Raw genomic sequence first — 17,759 nt, 5'->3', positions numbered from 1 at the left:
GAATTTAATCGTATACAGCTGGAGGTAATTGTAGCACCAGTTTCTTAGTAAAGTTGGTATTCAGTGAAAGTGACAAGCCTGACAACTTCATTAACAGCATTGACATTAAGCTACACTGACTGTGTCTTACAGTTAAATAGGAAAGGAAAAATTACAATTTTGGTACATTTTAATCAAACTGTACTGGTAGTCCGTGTCAGATCTGTCCTTGTCATTTTGTGTTCTGTTTTTTCAGCGTGCTCTTCCTTCAAGTGTTGCTGGGGAGATGTTCCTCTCCCAGCCCCCCCTCTGCATAGTAACCAAGGGAGGTTCAGGAGGAGATACTGCATAGTGTTCACAATAGATTAGCTGTGAGCTCTCTCTCTCTCTGTCATGCTACCTGCCACTCACAGTGTCCAACAGACAGTTGCTAACTTTCATCTATCTGTAGAATGCTCACAGCCAGGGAAAGATGCCTTAACACAGTGTTTATTACCTTTCTAGAACCACTTCTGCCTTCAGATATTTTCCTGTAGGCTGAAATGCCTTTGTTCTTGACTGAGAAGGAATCCTGAATAGAGAATTAGTTTCACTTCCCCAATTAACCTAAGAGAATAAATGTGGAGAAATATAGCAGGAAATATTCTATAAGATGGAGGAATGACATACTTAGTGTGTCATGTTTTAGCAACAAATGCAGTTCAAAGTTTAAAAAAATAGTTGAATTTGATTCAAATGTCTGGTTGAAATCACATCTTTTGAAGTGGTGTAAATATGTCTTTTAAAATACTATAAGGGATTTTTTAGTGTTTCCATTTCCTATATTTACTTTATGTTTATGACAATAACACATTTAGTAAGAAATCACCATTTTGACATCTTTCTTTTGAAATGTCTTTATTTTATACATTTATTTCTTGCCAATATTTTGAATGTTATCTCTTTGAATGAGTTCTCTAGGCTTGTGCTTGTGTGTGGTATTTAACAAGTAGCTCTTAAAGGGATGTTGTAAAATAATTCGACAACCAGACTTAATTTTTAAAGTTGCCCAATAAGATTTGTATAGAGTTTTAAGTTTTATTCTTCCTTGATTATCTCTGTAGCAACCCAACTTTTTTTTCCCTCAACACAGCAGTAACCTCTGACGTTGAGTCCTGTCTGCCAGATCATATGCCCAAAATTGGTAGTAATGAATCCAGTTCTCAGGTGGAGTTGAGCTGTCACCTAATTTCCCTGAGACGGTGTCAGAGGGATAATGCCAATGTGTCCACAGTGACATAGTTGGGTATGCACTCTTGGGATATGACACAATTTTAAGAATGTCCATGTCAAAAGGACAGTGTTTGGCCTCCATCAGGGAAAGACATGCTCCTATATAAAATATAAATTGTATGTTCAAATAAAACACATGGGAAGAAAATGTCTGTGTGAAATCTTTTTATGCCTTTGTGCATATTTCCTCTTACCCTCTGAAGAGTTCCCACAGGGCCAGCACTAAGTTTCTCTTCATTAGAACCCAGATTTCAATTTAAATTTTAATTAGAATAGATGACTAGAATACTTACATTCTCTGTAGTTTCTGCATAAAGCTAATCGGCATCTAGAAGCATGTCCTATGTTTTCATAAAAAGATTAGGATCTTATTCCACAAAGATTTACTGCTATCCATAAAATTATTTTATACCCACCATACCACTATTTTTGTTGGATGAATCATTTTGGGAAGAAAAATATTGTTTTTCTATTTGTATAGTCACAAAACCCAGCAGAAAACTTGATTTTACATATGCCCAAAACTTTCATTTTTATAAGATCATAGCTTTACTAACACACGTCCCATAAATCCCTGGACTTTCCCCCAGTATTTCAAGTGTAATTTTGAATATTGTAATAATTTCTGCAAACTAAAAGGAAATGTTAGCAAGCACCCAATACATGTTATTCTATAACCCAAACTGGTTCCATGATAATAAATACAGATCTGAGTGATCATGTTTAATGACCATGTAATCAACACCTACATTTTTGCGCTTTAGAGTTTACAAAACAATAGCACTTATTCATTCATGTATGTAACAAGTATCTACTGACCTACTCCGGGTCAGGGACTGTTCTAGTTTGGGAGGGTGGGAGACAGATTCAGCAGTAAATAGGACTGGCAAGGCCTGACCACACACTGCTTACATTTTCTCAACTCATTAGGAATACTACTATCTGTATTTTACAGGCTGAAAGAGTTCAGGCTCAGAGGAGCTACGTGACTAGCCTAACATCGTCACATAGCTGATGAGTGGCCAAGCTGTGACTTAACACCTATCGCATCTTCCCTCCAAGGTCAATGTATTAGATAACACTAAAAATAGGTAAGAAATTCAAGGTTCTCTTTAAGACATTTCTTTTTCCCCCTATGAGATCTATAGAACAAATCTATCTTAAAATCACAACAAATACCAACAACAACTCAAGTGGAAAAGAAAATTAAAATAAAACATGGTTATTCTCTGGCACAACTAATGCTTCACTCCCTCTTAGCTAGTTTTATTCCTTCCAAAATGAAAATACCTTGGTCATTTCTTTTTATTAGAAAGATTATGCAGGCTGTTTGTTATGGACTGACTGTGTCCCTCAAAATTCGTATGTTGAAGCCCTAACCCACAATGTGATAATATTTGGAGGTGTGGCCTTTGGGAGGAAGTTTGGTTTGGATGAGGTCATGAGAATGGACCCCCATGATGAGCTTAGTACCTTTATAAGAAGAGGAAGAGAGACCAGAGTTCGCTCTCTCTCTTTTTCTCTCCCTCCCTCTCTCCTCCATGTGATGACATAATAAGAAGGCAGCCATCGCCAAGCCAGGAAGAGGGCCCTCACCAAGAACCAAATCTGCTGGCACCTTGATCTTGGACTTCTTAACCTCCAGAACTGTGAGAAATAAATGTCTGCAGTTTAAGCCACTCAGTCTATAGTATTTTGTTTTAGCAGCCCAAGTAGGCTAATACAGTTCTAAAAGAGAAATCAAAATACTGAAAAGAATGATGAAAAAGTAAAAATAATACAGTTTCACCATCCAGAGATAACCATTATTGCTCTATCTCAGTACATATGTATCCGTATATTTATTATAATTGTTAAAATATGATCAAACTGTATATGTTGTTCTATAATCCAAATGCATTCCATGTTAATAAATATAGAGCCAGGTGCTCATTTTTAATGACTTTATAGCATTCCATTCTGAGTTTATATCATAATGTATTGAACCAATCTCCTTTTAATGGACATTCAACAGTTTCCGTTTTAACTAAAAAACAGCTAAAATTAACACCCATTCTTAAAGATCTTTACATACTTGCCCATCTGTCGCTATTGTATAAATTCTTAGGGGTGAAATTGATTGGGTATAATGGTGGACACATTTTAATAATCATATATGTCTCAGTTTATAGCTTCTACCAACAGCGTATGGGGCACCCATCCCTCATGCTCTTAACCTTTTTAATCTTTGACAATCTGATAAGCAGGGGAAAATATTATCTCAATGTAGTTCTTTTTACGTTTCCTTTATTTCCTGATAATAAATTAATATTTATACATTATAGAGAATTGAGAAAAGTATATAAAATCATCAAAAATAAAACTCATTCAATAATGGTACATCCAAGAGGTAAACATTATCAACATTCTGCTATAGATCTTTACATTACATTATTTTTTAATGTTATAACTTTTTAAAATAAAATTGGGACTATACTGTAAACCTGCTTTTGTTTCCATCCTTTTTCAAAGTAAACCTTTTAATTGAAAAAATTATGTATACAGAGAAAGATTAACAAATCATAATTGATTAATTTTTGCAAAGTGAACACATCTATGTAACCCTCATCCAGGTCAAAACCAGAAACATGACCAGACCCTTCCCCCGCCCGCTGGAAGTCTCCCTTGAACCCCCTATCAGTTAAACAATCCCCTCAAAAGTACCCACTGTTCTTGCCTTTATTACCATAGATTAATTCTGTCTGGTTGTGTGAAATCATATACTGTGTTCTTTCATTTCTGTTTTTTCACCCGACAAATATATCCACATTGTTGCATGTAGCTAGCGGTAGTCCATTCATTTTAATTGTTACACTGCTATATTATTACATCATTATACCACTATTTATCTTTTCTACTGGTGATGGACATTGGGGTTGCTTCCAATTTAGGTTATTATAAATAATATCAATACTACTATGACATTCCTTCCTAAAGTCCCCTCTATCTTCCTTTTCTGGACCACCTGATTTCCAAGGCCTACTGTACAAGTACTATCCTGGGAATTCCAAGTGTCCCTTGTCCCCTGGGCTGAATTCTTACCTGGATTCCATAGCTTCCTCATTCTTGATTTAATCTCTTATTTTTATGGATATATCTCCAGTAGCTTCCTGAAAAAGATGGATATGAAATATATTTTTTATGTTGAGAACTTACAGGTTGGAAATCATCTTCTCTTTGAATTATAATAGTGTTGCTCCACTTTTTCTAGCCTACTGTGTTGCTAGTGTGAAGTCCAACTTCATTCTCATTCCTGATCCTCTTAATGTCCAGTGTTGGGAAACTCTATGATAATGTGCCATCCTGTATATTTTATCCCCTTCTCTGAAATGGGCATTCAGTTGGCTCTTTCAATGATTATACACATGCTTTTCAATTCCTGGAAATTTTCATCATTATTTCTTTTATAATTTCTTTCCCTCCATTTCCCTCAGTTTCCCTCATTCTAGCACAATTGACAAAAAAAAATTGAAACTACCAATTTGCATTTTGTGTTAATTCTTGGGAGACCTCTTGAACCTTGATTCATCGTTGTTTTTCTTCTTGGAAGATTTTCTTAACTTTATCTCCAACTTTTCTGTTGATTTTTTAAAATGTTGTGCTAATTTATTTTTAATGTCCAAGAGATTTAAAGTCCAAGATTTTCTATTTTTTTAAGTAGCCTCCTGTTTTTCTTTTATTTATTTAAGGAAATCATTTGCTGTTTTTTATTTGTTTTTTTATTTTGCTATATGTTTTATTTCCTTTACTTCCCCTTTTAATCTGCTTCTTTGTTTTGATCTCTTTATGTAATTAGAGAATTTCCTCAAAAATCTGCGGATTTTTGGCTATCTGGTCATATTTTAAAATGAAGCACTAAAAAGCTATATATTCATAGGCCAGTTTGATAGTTAGTAGATTTCACTGTAAAGTTACTAGGAATGGTACTGGGTGACCCTCTAATGTCAAGGTCCATAGGTTTTTATTCTTGGGAGATTCTGTTTCCCCAAAGAGGACTCCTTCATTATCTTTCCTGAAGTGTATAATCCTTATAACCAACATTCTGAAGCAGAGTTCTGAAAGATGCTGCTCTTCTCACCATTGTGTGCATGTGTGTATATAACTCCAGGACTCACAGGAGTTATTCCACTTCCCTACTGATACTGGGCAAGTCATTAACCTTTCTGAACTTCAGTTTTCTTATCAATAAAATGAAATGACAATTCCTATTTCATAGGGTGTTATGAGAATTAAAGCATATAATGTACATATGATATTGAATATATTGGCTGTATATATTCCAGTGAACGTTCTAGCAGTTATCATTTTAATTGTTAGTATTATTATTGTTATTATCATTATAATCAACTGCACAATAGCAAGAATCTTCTTGGATTTAATCTTACATCTCTTTGGAAAACAACTTGCTGTAATGGTAGAAATGGGAAAGAGTAAGAATTAAAATCATATTGTTCAGATTATATCACTATTTACCTTAAAAAGCCTCATCCAAGTCAGCATAGACACATTTGATAAAATCAGTGGAACCACTACTTCAGTTATTCATAAAACCAGTAGTTTGAAAACATTTTCTATAAATGGCCAGATAGTAAATATCTTAGGATTTATGGGACAAACTCTCTCTGTCACATTTTATGCCACAGTACCATAAAGGCAGCCATGGACAACTCATAAACAAATGGACATGGCTGTGTTCCTAATAAAACTTTATTTAAAAAACAGGTGGTGGCCCAATTTGGTTTAAAGGCTATAGCTTACAGACCCTGCTTAAGAAAAATATCTTTTGTTGAAAATACTATAGCTGGGTTAATTAACACTATTTCTATAACTAACAAGCTCAAATTCTCAATGATGTAACACAATCAATGTATATTTCTTATACAGAATCTGGTGGGCAGCCTTCCAATGGCGCTTTGGGGATTCTGTCTCCTTCTATCTTGTGGCAATCCCACCTTTCAGGGTTCCTTGGAGACCCTTGCTGGATCCTTTTCATCCAGCCAGTCCTTGAGTAAAAAGAAAGAATGAAGAGGATCATGTGGAACTTCTCATGGCCAGGCCACACTTGAACCCACATATTAGGGGCCAGAACTAACTACAAAAGAGGCTGAGAAATATAACTTCCTGTCAAAGAGCCCAGTAAAGAAATGAGGATTGATGAGCATCTAGCCAATAGCTACCAAAAAAAACAAAAAAGAGAGAGAGAGAGAGTTACAAGTTAAAAAAAAAAAAAAAAGCCATTCAGCTTTTGCAGAATATTTTCCCGCCAAAAAATCTGGATCATCCTTCAGGGTTAGCTACATAATTTGTTGGACACAGTATACAATGAAAATGTGAGGCCCCTTGAACAAAAACCAGGTAAAAAGCTTTTGCCTTCCTTCTGTTATTTCTGTAGCACTGTCACAGTATTTTCTTAATTTGTATTTAACCTCTCATTCTCTTGGTCACGGGGATACTCACAAGGCAAGGGTGCACATAGGCACCCAGGGCCCACCCATAATTAGCACATGGGACCTCTCTGGACCCTGACTCTCCCTGTATATGCACCGAAGCCCCCCAGTGCCACTCCCAAGGTAGAGGGTCAGCAGCCAAGACCCAGTTTGGGGCAGATGAGCCTGTTGTAAGCCAAGACTCCAAGACGCAGCTCCTGCTCTGCTGTCATCACGCTTCACTCACAAAACACAAATTCAAAGGTAAAATTATTAAGAATTTCAAGATGGCAACCACAGAGCATCAGATGCCAAGAGTGGGGGCCCCATCTAAGGGTGGGGTCGTATACAACTGCCACATCCCATGAGGCCAGCCCTACTGTCCTTTCAGCTTGATCACTTGCCGAAGGGGAAAGGCCTAGAAGTCCCCACTTCAAGAAGTTTACTAAGAAGTCAAACTCAGAGCCTCTACCTGCTCCTGCCCAGCTTTTTCCAACCTTCTTCTCCAGAAAAAACATTACATCAAGCTGCTGTAGAAACTTGACCAAGATTGAATTGGCCTTTAACAAGACAACCCTTAGCTCTGGATTGTCTAAATTATTGTATGGAGGGACTTCCCTGGCGGTCCAGTGGTTAAGACTTCGCCTTCCAATGCAGGGGCTGCGGGTTCAATCCTTGGTCGGGGAGCTAAGATCTCATCACATGCCTCGTGGCCAAAAACCCAAAAGAACATAAAAACAAAAGTAATGTTGTAACAAATTCAATAAAGATTTTAAAAATGGTCCACATCAAACAAATTTTTGAAAAAAAAATAAATTATTGCATGGTAAGGAAATGCTAATGGACTCAGCACTCCAACATTAAATCATTCTACTATTTTTCATATATAACATTTATTCCTATTTTAAAAGTCATGCAGGTGGACTTCAGGAAGTAAACGACGTATTCGCTATTTATTCTGTGCTAATAACACTGTGAAAGACACCACAGAGTCAGGGTGGAGAGTTCTGACTGACTGATATCCAATCCTATTTCCTGGATTAGCTTTATGGCCTTATGCAAGATGCTGCATTTCTATGAGCCCCCGTTTCATCATCTGTAACACTGGTTTGATAATATCCACCTCACAGTATTGTAGTGAGGATGACAAGGAGATAACATGTGTACAGATCCTGGCACATAGTAAGCATTCAAAACGTGGAGATAACATGTGTACAGATCCTGGCACATAGTAAGCATTCAAAATGTGGAAACCATTATTGCTATCAATTGGTGATAATGCCAGTCATTATTGGGAGGTGGGGGGAAAAAGTCTTCCGACACAATCCCTGAACTGCAAGATTATGAGTTTAGAGGGAGAATGAGTTCTAAACAAAAACTGCAAAGCCAGGCAGTAAATACATAAAGCCACAATAACAGGACATAACATGTGCGTTTTAAGAGTAGTAATGGTGCTGTAGGGGTTTCTCATTTAGATTGGAGACACTTGTCAGAGAGTCTTTCCAGGCTATTCTTGAGTCTGCTGGCTCTAAAGGTAAACACTTTTACATAATTTTCGGGGGGGGGGGGGCGGGGACACAATTTAAATGCAATGCCATTTGGTGGCTTAGGAATTTACAATGGAGCAATTATCTACGTGCGTGCAAGTAAACAATGTGATGCATGTACCCACAGTAAATAATAAAATCAGGAAATGTAAATAACAAAAATCAGGAAACGTAAGTGGTTTCTGGATATTGCCTTTAGTGCTGCAATTCAGCCAGGATTCGTTATACGCTATAAGCTCAATGGGGAAGAGGAAGCATCCTCATAAAATAAACATTTGTCTGAAAATTTTCCAGTTGAAGGAGAGGCTGGCTCTTAGCTCAGCTACCTCCCTTGCACATGATGACTGGACATTAGTGAATCACACAGCCTGGGTCAGCCTAAAATTGTCTTATAATGAAACTGAGATATAATGGGAAGTTGTGCTATTTTTGTATTTCCAAAGAAGGAGGCCTCTCATACATACAGCTGTGCTCCTGTGTTGAAAAGTGACCCTCAAAACAAACAAGAAAATGATACAGGACAATCTAAGCTCTAAGATTAAAGGAGGCAACAAGACAATCTTGTTTCTGCTTCATAAAAGGATGTTCTCACAATAGAAATACCTCTATGGTTACTGGTGATAAGAAAGGATCAAATTAATCAGCTTTCCCTGAACTCTGGTAATCGTACACATAATTTTAAATATGGGAGCCCTACTTACCTCATCAGGTTGATTTTATTTTTGACTTCAAAAATATCTAATTATTCTTAGAGAGTCTGTGTATAGAAATACAGAAGTCTGCTCAGTTCTATAATGTCCTAGCAGAGTACTGGAATTGCATTTAAATGTGGACGATTAGAATGAACAAAACTTGCAAATCTCTTAGTGAATCACAAGGCCTGTTATATGTTTGAGGATACTGTTACATAAGATATTTGTATCTGACCATGCAGTATATATGTTTGCCCTCTATTGTCCCTAGAAACATGTCTAAACCTGCTAGTTTCTCAGCAAGAATAGAGGCTATTATATTTTAAATGTGTATGCCAACATTTTATTTGTAAATGTCAGAAATTCACTTCTATGACTGTATTAGTTCCTTATGGCTGTTATAACAAATTATCACAAACTTACTGGCTTCAAACAACACAAATTTATTAACTTACAGTTCTGGAGGACAGAAGTATAAAAGTAGGTCCACAGGCCTACATTCCTTCTGGAGGCCTTCAGGGAGAATGTCTTTCCTTGCTTTTTCCAGCTTCTGGAGGCCACCTGCATTCTTTGGCTCATGGTCCCTTTCCTGCATCTTCAAAGCCAGCAGTGTAGCATCTTCCCTCTTCTCTGACCTCTAGCCTCCCTCTTATAAGGACCCTTGTGATTACATTAGGCTTACCAGCATAATCCAGGATAATCTCTCCTCCACAATATCTTTCATTTAATTACATCTGCAAAATTTGTTTCACTTTGTAAGGTGACAGATTCACTGGTTCTGGGGATTAGAATGGAGACATCTTTGGGGGTCCATTATTCATCCTACCACCATGTCTGGCATCACTGCAACTCTTTTTTCCACTTCATGTGCAAATGCTCATATGATTTTATATATCAGCATATAAACAAGTTCAAGTTTCTTCCATGGCTTAAATAAATAAATAGACCCTCTCTTGATGCCAAATCTCCCTCTACCTACCCTTCCTTATCTTTCTTCCCATTCATAGTCAAGTAACTGGGCACACTAACTACGCTATCTCCAAGACATGTTTCTTTTTTCCAGTCTTAAAATCTTAACCTGCTGCTGCCTAACACCTGCCCCCACCACTCCATCATCATTTGGCAAAAGTCAAAAATGACATTTCCATTGTCAAAATCCTATCCTTATTTAACTTCTCAGTCGCATTCCATACTATTGATGCATCTTTTATTCTTCAAACTCCCTCTTCCCTTGGATCTTGTAATGGACATTTGTTGCTTTGTCACCCAGAACTTTATTTTGGTATGGGCCCTTGGTTTTCCTCTAGGGAACACTTCTCTCTCCCTCACTTTCAGTGGTGTTACATTTATCCCCAGTAACTGGACTGGGCATGCGACTTAGGCCTAACCAGTCAGCGTGTCACCTGTCCTTGGCCACAGTGATTGGTTCAGGAACAGACAAATAGCCCAACCCAAGTCAGTGAGGTGCTATCCCAGGACTTTTATTGGGACGACTGAGAGAGACTTTTTCCAACAGGACTATAGAAGTTGGCAGCCAGTTTGACACTGACCAGAGTCTGTGAATGAAGCCAATATGGAGGAGAAACATAGAAAAGAGAGAAGAAAAACCATGTTGTGCTTATTTCATCTCTTGATTTAATCTAGGCTGAATTCTACCTCTGGGCACTTTGATTATGTGATCTAGTATATTCCTTTCATCTGCTTAAACCAACTTGAACATCTTTTTGGTCACTTTCAACAGAAAGAGCTTCACTTGACATGGTCGCCACCATGGCATCCTTGCCTCTCTGTTCTCTCCTTCTCAAGACTTTTTGGTCCTCCCTTTTTTCTGCTCTCCCTTAAACATTGAGGTCTCTGGTTCTGACCTTGTCCCTCACATTTTCACCCCTACATTCTCTTCCAAATCAATGTTCACATTGTCAGTTACCACCTGGATGCTCATGATGCCTGCATGTATATCTACAACCAAGACCCCTCCTGAATTCCACTTCCATTTAACCAGTGATGTCTGAATGATGCCTCCTAGATATTCCACAGGCAACTTACATTTAATGTATCCAAAGCAAACACATCCTCTTCCTCCCTACCACCACCCTTATGCAATCAATTCCCTCTTCTGTATTCTCTATCTTAGTAACCACCTCTTAAGGGTTGATATGTGTCCTCCCAAAAGATATTGAAGTCCTGACCCCCAGTACCCCAGAATACACAATTCTGTTCTCCTCTGCTAGGAATCCTACAATGATTGCTTATTGTCTTCAGGATAAAATATAAGCTTCTCAAAATAAACACAAGATCCCTCATTATCTCACCTCCATCAGTCTAGCCTTCCCTCCTGCCACTTTTCACCTTGAACTCTACAACTCCTGATCAGCACATCTCGTAGCTCCATAATATTCCTTTCTTCCTCAAGGCTCTGTGTTTTGTGCTCACTGCTCTCTCTGTAGGAATGTCCCTCCAGCTGATATACCAAACTGTTACTCCATCCTCAAATCTCAACTTAGTGACTATCTCCTTGGAGATGCTTCCTCATATTCCCTCAGAAGCCTTAAATCTTCTTTCTTCAGTCCTATCATTTTTGGTGCTTCCTCCATCATAGCACTTATAGTACTGCCCTGGAGATGTTGGTTTGCATGTCTGAGTTTTCTCAGGAATGTGAGCTCTCTGAGGGGAGCAACTCTGCCTTCAATTTTGTACACTTTACATCTATCACAAAGATAAGGCCAAGTAGGGGTTCAGTAAATATCTGTTGATGGCACACATGAATTAATTAAAAATTAATTAAGTAAATTAACTAAACTAGAATTGTAAGACATTGCTGCAAACAATTCAATATATCAGGATTTGGCTTTCATTATACTGAAGAGAAGGGATGGGAATGCTCATTTATTGTGTTAATGCTTATCATTCACATTCATTCCTTCATTTACCAAACATTATTGCATACATAGGATGTCAGATCCTGTGTCCACCACTGAAGACATGAAGACAAATATGACAGACCACTGCCCACAAGGAGCTCACAATCACAACTACAAACAAATAAGTGTTATACAATGCTATAAATACATAGACAACAGCCAGTAGAGGAACCTTTTGAGGCAATAGTTATGGAGCAGGACCTTGGTGGAGTGGAGTAGTGGGAAAAGGGTAGGGAAGAGAAATTTAATCCTCACATCACCTTACTGCAGATATTATCTACAATTTACAGGTGGAAAAAACCCACCCAAAGTAATTAAATAGGAATTCTGATCTTTCCTCTCTTCAAAGAAAATGACAAGGATTTAATTTGTAACCTAGAGACTGAACTGCCCCGGAGCCCGAGGGGAGGGTGGCCTCTCTGAGGCTGCCGGCTCTGGAGGGGCCCCAGCAGCTGAAGCTGCCACAGACCTGGGGACGGCAGGCCAGAAGCAAGAAGAGCTACAATCCTGTAGCCTGTGAAACAAAAGCCACATTCACAGAAAGATACACAAGATGAAAAGGCAGCGGGCTATGTATCAGATGAAGGAACAAGATAAAACCCCAGAAAAACAACTAAATGAAGTGGAGATAGGCAAACTTCCAGAAAAAGAATTCAGAATAATGAGAGTGAAGATGATCCAGGACCTCGGAAAAAGAATGGAGGCAAAGATCAAGAAGATGCAAGAAATGTTTAACAAAGACCTAGAAGAATTAAAGAACAAAAAAAACAGAGATGAACAATACAATAACTGAAATGAAAACTACACTACAAGGAATCAATAGCAGAATAACTGAGGCAGAAGAACGGATAAGTAACCTGGAAGACAGAATGGTGGAATTCACAGCTGTGGAACAGAATAAAGAAAAAAGAATGAAAAAAATGAAGACAATATAAGAGACCTCTGGGACAACATTAAACGCAAAACATCCGCATTATAGGGGTCCCAGAAGGAGAAGAGAGAAATGACCCAAGAAAATATTTGAAGAGATTATACTCGAAAACTTCCCTAACAAGGGAAAGGAAAAAACCACACAAGTCCAGGAAGCACAGCGAGTCCCATATAGGATAAACCCAAGGAGAAACACGCTGAGACACATAGTAATCAAATTGGCAAAAATTAAAGACAAAGAAAAATTATTGAGAGCAGCAAGGGAAAAATGACAAATAACATACAAGGGAACTCCCATAAGGTTAACAGCTGATTTCTCAGAAGAAACTCTACAAGCCAGAAGGGAGTGGCATGATATACTTAAAGTGATGAAAGGGAAGAACCTACAGCCAAGATTACTTTACCCCACAAGGATCTCATTCAGATTCGATGGAGAAATCAAAAGCTTTACAGACAAGCAAAAGCTAAGAGAATTCAGCACCACCAAATCAGCTCTCCAACAAATGCTAAAGGAACTTCCCTAAGTGGGAAACACAAGAGAAGAAAAGGACCTACAAAAACACACCCAAAACAGTTAAGAAAATGGTCATAGGAACATATCGATAATTACCTTAAACGTGAATGGATTAAATGCTCCAACCAAAAGACACAGGCTCGCTGAATGGATACAAAAACAAGACCCATGTATATGCTGTCTACAAGAGACCCACTTCAGACCTAGGGACACATACAGACTGAAAGTGAGGGGATGGAAAAAGATATTCCATGCAAAAGGAAATCAAAAGAAAGCTGGAATAGCTATACTCATATCAGACAAAATAGACTTTAAAATAAAGAATGTTACAAGAGACAAGGAAGGACACTACATAATGGTCAAGGGATCAATCCAAGAAGAAGATATAACAATTATAAATATATATGCACCCAACATAGGAGCACCTCAATACATAAGGCAACTGCTAACAGCTATAAAAGAGGAAATCGACAGCAACACAATAATAGTGGGGGACTTTAACACCTCACTTACACCAATGGAAAGATCATACAAACAGAAAATTAATAAGGAAACACAGCTTTAAATGACACAATAGACCAGATATATTTAATTGATATTCATAGGACATCCCATCCAAAAACAGCAGATTACACTTTCACCTCAAGTGCACAGGGAACATTCTCCAGGATACATCACACCTTGGGTCACAAATCAAGCCTCAGTAAATTTAAGAAAATTGAAATCATATCAAGCATCTTTTCTGACCACAATGCTATGGGATTAGAAATCAATTACAGGGAAAAAAACATAAAAAACACAAACACATGGAGGTTAAACAATACGTTACTAAATAACCAAGAGATCACTGAAGAAATCAAAGAGGAAATCAAAAAATACCTAGAAACAAATGACAATGAAAACACGACGATCCAAAACCTATGGGATGCAGCAAAAGCAGTTCTAAGAGGGAATTTTATAGCTATACAAGCCTACCTCAAGAAACAAGAAAAATCTCAAATAAACAATCTAACCCTACACCTAAAGGAACTAGAGAAAGAACAAACAAAACCCAAAGTTAGCAGAAGGAAAGAAATCATAAAGATCAGAGCAGAAATAAATGAAATAGAAACAAAGAAAACAATAGCAAAGATCAATAAAACTAAAAGCTGGTTCTTTGAGAAAATAAACAAAATTGATAAACCATTAGCCAGACTCATCAAGAAAAAGAGGGAGAGGACTCAAAATAAATAAAATTAGAAATGAAAAAGGAGAAGTTACAACAGACACCACAGAAATACAAAGCATCCTAAGAGACTACTACAAGCACCTCTATGCCAATAAAATGGACAATCTGGAAGAAATGGACAAATTCTTAGAAAGGTATAACTTTCCAAGACTGAACCAGGAAGAACTAGAAAATATGAACAGACCAATCACAAGTAATGAAATTTAAACTGTGATTAAAATCTTCGAACAAACAAAAGTCCAGGACCAGATGGCTTCACAGGTGAATTCTATCAAACATTTAGAGAAGAGCTAACACCCATCCTTCTGAAACACTTCCAAACAATTGCAGAGGAAGGAACAATCCCAAACACATTCTATGAGGCCACCATCACCCTGATACCAAAACCAGACAAAGATACTACAAAAAAAGAAAACTACAGACCAATACCACTGATGAATACAGATGCAAAAATCCTCAACAAAATACTAGCAAACAGAAACCAACAACACATTAAAAGGATCATACACCATGATCAAGTGGGATTTATCCCAGGGATGCAAGGATTCTTCAATATATGCAAATCAATCGATGTGATACACCATATTAACAAATTGAAGAATAAAGACCATATGATCATCTCAATAGATGGAGAAAAAGCTTTTGACAAAATTCAACACCCAGTTATGATAAAAACTCTCCAGAAAGTGGGCATAGAAAGAACCTACCTCAACATAATAAAGGTCATATACGACAAACCCACAGCAAACATCATTCTCAATGGTGAAAAACTGAAACCATTTCCTCTAAGATCAGGAACAAGACAAGGAGGTCCACTCTCACCACTATTATTCAACATAGTTTTGGAAGTCCTAGCCACGGCAATCAGAGAAGAAAAAGCAATAAAAGGAATCCAAATTGGAAAAGAAGTAAAACTGTCACTGTTTCCAAAGACGTGATACTATACATAGAGAATCTTAAAGATGCCACCAGAAAACTACTAGAGCTAATCAATGAATTTGGCAAAGTTGCAGGATACAAAATTAATGCACAGAAATCTGTTGCATTCCTACACAGTAATGATGAAAAATATGAAAGAGAAATTAAGGAAACACTCCATTTACCATTGCAACAAAAAGAATAAAATACCTAGGAATAAACCTACCTAGGGAGGGAAAAGACCTGTATGCAGAAAACTATAAGACACTGACGAAAGAAATTAAAGATGATAACAACAGATGGAGAGATATATCATGTTCTTGGATTGGAAGAATCAATATTGTGAAAATGACTATACTACCCAAAGCAATCTACAGATTCAATGCAATCCCTATCAAATTACCAATGGCATTTTTTACGGAACTAGAACAGAAAATCTTAAAATTTGTATGGGGACACAAAAGACCCTGAATAGCCAAAGCAGTCTTGAGGGAAAAAAATGGAGCTGGAGGAATCAGACTCCCAGACGTCAGACTATACTACAAAGCTACAGTAATCAAGACAATATGGTACTGGCATAAAAACAGAAACATAGATCAATGGAACAAGATAGAAAGCCCAGAGATAAACCCACGCACCTCTGGTCAACTAACCTATGACAAAGGAGGCAAGGATATACAATGGAGAAAAGACAGTCTCTTCAATAAGTGGTGCTGAGAAAACTGGATAGCTACATGTAAAAGAATGAAATTAGGACACTCCCTAACACCATACACAAAAATAAACTCAAAATGGATTAGAGACCTAAATGTAAGACCGGACACTATAAAACTCTTAGAGGAAAACATAGGAAGAACACTCTTTGACATAAATCACAGCAAGATTCTTTTTGACCCACCTCCTAGAGAAATGGAAATAAAAACAAAAATAAACAAATGGGACCTAATGAAACTTCAAAGCTTTTGCACAGTAAAGGAAACCATAAACAAGACGAAAAGACAATCCTCAGAATGGGAGAAAATATTTGCAAACGAATCAACAAAGGATTAATCTCCAAAATATATAAAAACCTCACACAGCTCAATATTAAAAATAAACAACCCAATCCAAAAATGGGCAGAAGACCTAAACAGACATTTCTCCAAAGAAGACATACAGATGGCCAAGAAGCACATGAAAAGCTGGTCAACATCACTAATTATTAGAGAAATGCAAATCAAAACTACATTCTAACTCACACCAGTTAGAATGGGCATCATCAGAAAATCTACAAACAAATGCTGGAGCGGGTGTGGAGAAAAGGGGACCCTCTTGCACTGTTGGTGGGAATGTAAATTGATACAGCCACTATGGAGAACAGTATGGGGGTTCCTTAAAAAACTAAAAATAGAATTACCATATGATCCAGCAATCCCACTACTGGACATTTACCCAGAGAAAACCATATTTCAAAAAGACACATGCACCCCAATGTTCACTGCAGCACTATTTACAATAGCCAGGTCATGGAAGCAACCTAAATGCCCATTGACAGATGAATGGATAAAGAAGATGTGGTACATATATACAATGGAATGTTACTCAGCCATAAACAGGAACGAAATTGGGTCATTTGTTGAGACGTGGGTGGATCTAGAGACTGTCAAACAGAGTGAAGTAAGTCAGAAAGAGAAGAACAAATATCGTATATTAACGCATGTATGTGGAACCTAGAAAAATGGTACAGATGAACTGGTTTGCAGGGCAGAAGTTGAGACACAGATGTAGAGAACAAATGTATGGACACCAAGGGGGGAAAGCGGCGGCGGGCTGGGGATTGTGGTGTGCTGAAATGGGCGATTGGGACTGACATGTATACACTGATGTGTATAAAACTGATGACTAATAAGAACCTGCTGTATAAAAACATAAATAAAATAAAATTCAAAAAAATTTTTTTTTAAATTTCATAAAGTCCATAATATTCCTTTTTTCTTTTGTGGACTGACTTTTTGTGTTGTGTGTTAAAACTCAAAGCTCATGATCTCCAGACCAAACCCGAGGTCATGTAAATTTTCTATGTTTATCTCTAATTTTTATAGTTTCACATTTTAAATGTCTGTTAACAAATTTGAGTGAGTTTGGCATTAAAAAAAAAATTTGTAACCTAGAGCTCTAAGTCTGAAAATATCTCCTTTTAAATTGTCCTTCCTCTCTTAAATCTCTCACACTATAGCAGCTTGGAGCCTCTCCCGCTCCAGACAACTGACTCCCAACTTCTCTCCTGCAACTGCTTCCTGTCTCCTAACCCACA

Source organism: Balaenoptera acutorostrata, chromosome 11 (assembly GCF_949987535.1).
Source record: "Balaenoptera acutorostrata chromosome 11, mBalAcu1.1, whole genome shotgun sequence".
Lineage (NCBI taxonomy): Eukaryota > Metazoa > Chordata > Mammalia > Artiodactyla > Balaenopteridae > Balaenoptera > Balaenoptera acutorostrata.
The sequence above is the reverse complement of the archived record's forward strand: the minus strand, read 5'-3'. Positions refer to the sequence as shown.